Here is a 6000-nt window from a genome sequence, read left to right on the forward strand (position 1 = left end):
CCCTCCCTCTTCGAGAGAGTCCGCTACAGACGCACTGATAAGGCACTTAAGCTGCCACAGATACGCCGATAAGGTCCACCGGCTCCGGCCCAGGCTCTGATACCAATTGATACAATCACAAATCGTGTCGCCGAATTAAACGATCTTAAATTGAATTTCACACAATAAAAATGAAATTATTACGGCACAAATAAGAATTGAAATAAGAAGAAAATTAATAAAAAGTAAAAATAGAATAGAGATTGAAAATGGCGCCACAATCGCAAGATTGATAAACTAAGGAACGATCGCCACAAGAGTTTTGGCCTCTTGATAATATAAAAGAAAATTGGCTCACTCAAGAACCTAGAGTCACACGCTCTCACAAGAGTGTTCAATCTCAAATTATATTCAAAAATAATTAAAAGTGTGTTTACAAGAGCTTATATATGTCTAATGCTTGTAAACTAATACTAACGCAAACTCTAATGGGCTTCTTGTACCAATAAGCCTAAATTCAAATAAACTAAATAAAATAATAAGATTTTATCCTAAATAAAAACTCAAAATAAGTAATGACTAATATCAAAATAAATAAACTAAACATAATAATTAAATCCTAATAAAACTCGTTAGAGTTCAAATCTTCTAAGCATATGTAATTGATTATCTTGGGCTTTTCTAACTCTAAATTGAGCTCCCTTTCAAATAAGACAGCAACAATATTTTCTAAGTCTCCATTTATTCTTTTTGCCTTTGCCCTTATCATTGGTCCTTGAAGCTCTTCCAATGCTTTCAAGTCTTTATCTTCTAAGTATCTGTGGCGGCTTAAGTGCCTTATCAGTGCGTCTGTGGCGGACTCTCTCGAAGAGGGAGGGGATGATGAGTCCCACATCGGTTGGGGGGAGTGACTTATCAGTCTTTAAATAGTTGTGGCGTCCTTCCTTCTAGCATGAAGCCTTTTCTTAGTGTGTCATATCTGGGAGAAATAAAACCGTGAGGGTTAACCCCCAAAGCGGACAATATCATGCTAACCGGTGGATTAGGTGTATGTTATCAATTCTTCTACCTTTTGTTTATGATATGTGTGTGTTATTGATATTGAAGTTTGTATACACATCAAATTCTACTTGTTTGACTCTTCTTTGGTAAATACTTGCTTGAAGCTACAAGAGCTTAGAATTAGACATTTGTTTCCATTAATTGTAGTAGCTGTGCTATAAGCGAATCAAATTATTCTATGATGAACTTGTATACATTTCGATCTTTTTGACAAAATAAAAGACTTGCTAAATTAACCCAGTACATGCATACTTCTTAAAACATTTTATTCGTGATTGTAGATACCATCATCAAAATATAACAACAAAGTTTTTATTTTTTCCAGCTTCAAACCAATTATTAATTGCTTTCTCAATTTTAACCATAAAAACTTGTTTGTCGTAGTTGCATCTACAGAGGAGTAAAAGAAGATGATGCTCTCACTTATTTGTGTAGTATTTTTACGAAAAGAGTTATTTTCATATTATAAGCTACAGTACACGACTCTAATTTTAAATGACCTTTGAATTTTTCATTTTTTTTTTTCAAAGTGCACATAACATTATATTTTATCAATTGTTATCAAAATCCTTGATTGTTGGTGATTCTTAAATGCGCCTTTTATTTCTTTAGCATTCATTTGGATGCTGTGTTTTTATGATATGTATGTGCAAACTTTGCTTTTAAGGAATCTCCTATCTATTGTGTCACACGCATACACAACAAGTTTATGACAATACCTTCACTGTAACAAGCTCCAATAGATCTTAATTAGTTATTATAAAAATGCTGGCTTCTTTGCATTCATTATCTCAACCCAAGTTCCAAATAATCAAATAAAATATGTCTTACATTCATCTTAAAATAATAAACAAGTACATAAAATTGATCGAAAATAACGGTTCAATCTAATAAATGAGTAAATGGTATGCTATATTTGCTGGTTTGTAGATGCTACTAAAAGTAACATTTTCAAAATGTTAATAAGTCAACTTCGATCCAGTATTCACAAAAAAAAAATAAAAAAGTTATGATCAGTTTCTATAAATTCTTTGCTAACTTGAAATTGAATAAAAATAAAAAAATTGGGATTACTCTGACTTTTACCCACTAATGGGTTTAAGAATGATCAGTAATAAATAATTGAAATTATGGCAATAACATTTGGGGACACAATATTTTAATGCTCAATACAAATTATAGAAATAAATATATAAGGAATCCAAACGTACATACTCGCGTAGAAAAAACATAATTAACGAGAAACATGCAAGTATTAGCTATAATAGATACTATAAGAGATGCAATGAAATTGTAAAATGCAGATATAAATTTTTTTATAAAAAAAAACTCAAATTATTTTTTCTACTGCACAGTTTCTCTTTACTAAAATATTCGGCAAGATAATGGCAAAGAAGAAGCAAACTAACGATCACAAGCAAGTGTATATTATCTTTACTCTGGGCATTTGTTTCTGTTGATACACAAGGCATATTTTGTATGCTTGGTTTTGTGACATAGTGTGAAGGAATATAACAGGAAGAAAAGATGCGTTACAGAGAAGACACAAAATTGGGAGGAAAGTAAATGCATTTTTAGTTTGACATTTCAAACACTCAAAACGTGTGTATTTTCAACGCTTCACTAGCTTACTTCTACCTATTAAACATGCGTTCACCTAAGTTTATGCAAATTCAAACATACGATAAAAAGGTTCTCACTTTATTTTTTAAAAAATTTCAGGAATGCATAAATAAATTAGAGCATGAATGTGTTCATTTCATAATTATTAATTAATAATATTATCAATTGCATAACAAAATAGTAGATAAGATTTTTTTCAGAATAAAAAAGAAAATCGTGTTATACTTACACATCAACTATATCTGGATAAATTAACAAAACTATTATAGTTAACATATAAAAATTTAGATGGAATTAAGTAATGAAGTAGGTTATTAGTTTATTTCTTTAAAGAAAAGGATCAAGTTATAATAATTGTAGGTTACTCATCTATTCATTGTGCCGTGTATTAGTGGATTTGAGTGTCATTATCATCTAATAATATCATGTGTGTTATGGAGGAAGGTGGAACTGGGACTAGATGCCTTCATTTGTGGGCTGCAGCACATAGATCCCTTCCAAATTTGGTCCATATCACATTATTAATTTATTATCATGAAATCGTCCTTATTTATGATTTTCTTCCTTGGTGCACGTGGTTTTGGGCCATGCATGCCCATCAATTCTCTCATGACTTATCTTTATTATCATATTCCCATCTTATTGTTGACCAACAATATTATGGACACAGTTGGAATTTTTATTTTAATAATTTGCATAATAAAATTCCATATTTAAGATTAGCACACTAATATAGTAAAGGTCACATTATTAAACTAAAACTCTAACTTTCAATAAAAAACAATATCAGCAATACTTATAATTTGGATCTAAATTTTGTCCCAAAAACATTTCCATCTATTATATTAGATCACACCGTTTCCAATGAGAAGCTCTTTCACACCCATTCTTAGATTTATTCGAAGGCATTTATTTCAATTATAGTTTAAAGAATAATATTTCAGAAACATGTATATTAAATATTTTATTCTATTTTTAACAATATGTTTAATTAACGGCATTTTTAAAATGCTTTCCAATTTTATTTGGTTAAAAAAACTCAAAAGATGAAAAAAAAAGGAGTTTGGCCAAAGAAAATGCAAAAAGATAATAATTGAGTGTGTGTTAACATAATTTGCGTTTTTATTACAAAATAATGTATCCATTTTTATCATGAAAATAAATAAATTATTTTTATTGTATTAAAAAATTGACATCAAATATAAAACTGTCAAATTTACAATTATTTTTTTACTAACAAATATTAATTTATTGATAAAAGAAGGAATATCTAAAGTATTTAGTCGTTTAAATGAAAGTTTTTTATAAAACCAAATTCTACAATATTATATTCCTAAATCAGATTCATTGTTTAAGCAACTAAAAAATTATATTATATATGATATTGTAATGATTTTATATGTTTTATTTTTATTTATTTTTTCTCTTGTATATAGGTATTCCAAAAAGGAAAAATACATTAAAAAAAATGAAAGATACCACATCACATCCATTGTGTAGAAGACAACATTTCCACACGAGAAACACGGTACTTGTTCGTTATTATGGGCCCCACCTGCTACGTAAGAACTAAGAAATTTTATCTTGTGAGCCTCATCCCTACCCGTGACACGTACCGAGCGGCCACCATCTAAGTTACCTTTCATATGAATTAATTTTGAGTTTATGTCACTCTACCTATTCTCTATGTTTATATTTTTTTTTATCACATTATTAATATTTTTTATTTTTTATCTATTTCACACAAAAATAGATATATACATAACTTTTTTTTAATAAGTAAATTGTACATAAAATGAAATATTATTTTATGCTCTCTTGCAAATAAAACAATCATAATCATTAATTTTATATTAATAAATAGTGAAATTAATGATTTAATTGAAAAATATATAAATAAACAATCACCTTTTTTATATTCATTTCTTTTTTTTTTCTCGTTTTGAAAATGTACACATTCCACAGATATTTATGGAGTATTTTTTTAATTTTTGCTAAAAAATTTATATTTCTAATAAAATAATATATATTACATATTATTTATTTTTTATGAATTTAATATAAATGGTTTAATTTTAATAATTCTTTTATACTACTAATAAAAAATAATATGAAATTAATAAGTAAGAATTGAGTTTAAACCCATTAAAAAATAATAAAAACCTAATAGATTTAAAATATAAATAATAGTCATGGTTTATTAAACTCAAAAAAAAAATTTACTCTCTTTCTATAAAAAAAATTTCAAGCATCTTCAAAGGAATATCTTTAAAGAAATACAATAAATTGGTCAAAGAAAATCATTATACCTTTACGTTATATTTATTTAATCAAGCTATATGAATATGAATTCAGGTGTTTTTCGAACCCTTTTCTTTTCTCAAAAAGGACAATTGTTTATATAGAATTCGACAATGATTAAAAAAATTTCTACAAATTTTATAAAATTTGTTTGTATATAGTTATTAAACATTTTTTAACTGTTTTCTTTGTTTTTTAATAAATATATATATATTGATTAATTAAAATTTATTAAAAATTATAAAACTTATGTGAATCAATTTTTTCATATTTATAATTTAATAATTTTGTATTAATTTTAATTAATAAATAAGAATTAGTTTTTCACACTCTTCACGAAAGTGTAAATCTTTTTTATTATCTTAAAATAATTCATCAATATTGTGTTTAAAAAAACCATTCACCTTCAGAAATATAACTTCTTCCGTGCTGTTCTATTTGAAAGGCTGGGGCATTAGGTTTCCCTTTCATTTATGTGTGGGTCGGTGGGTGAATAAAATACTTATATAATTTCGTTCTGTTCAATGATTCGATCTCACTTTCCATATATTTTTAAAAATAATTATTGAAGATAACAATGAAAAGATTTCTTAATAATTATTACTAGTACACAGTATTGATAGATCTGCGACTTAAAAAAAAGAACAATAGAGATAGTAGTTGTTTGTTTTTATATTAGTTTTAAAATTTTAAAAATCATATTGTAAAAAACTTTTAAAAAATAAAATTTATTTATGAGTTTAGTTTTTAAAACTATTTTTAAGATGAAAAACTAAAAAAAATCAAAATACCTTAAAATTATTATATTTTATAATTTAAAAAATAATAATAATAAATTATTTTTAAAAATATTTTTTAAAACTCATCTTAACAAATAATTGTTTTTTACTCAAAAACTAATTTTAAAACACTGAACAGTCTACGCGTGTTTAACTCGCAACCGTAATATCCATGAACAGCGAGGGCAATCGTGTACATGCGTTACCCCTAAATCTAAGGAAAAATGAAGATTGAGGAAATGGCCGTAACCTGCGT

The sequence above is a fragment of the Abrus precatorius genome, unplaced genomic scaffold (assembly GCF_003935025.1).
Source record: "Abrus precatorius isolate BTA unplaced genomic scaffold, Abrus_2018 Scaffold10, whole genome shotgun sequence".
Lineage (NCBI taxonomy): Eukaryota > Viridiplantae > Streptophyta > Magnoliopsida > Fabales > Fabaceae > Abrus > Abrus precatorius.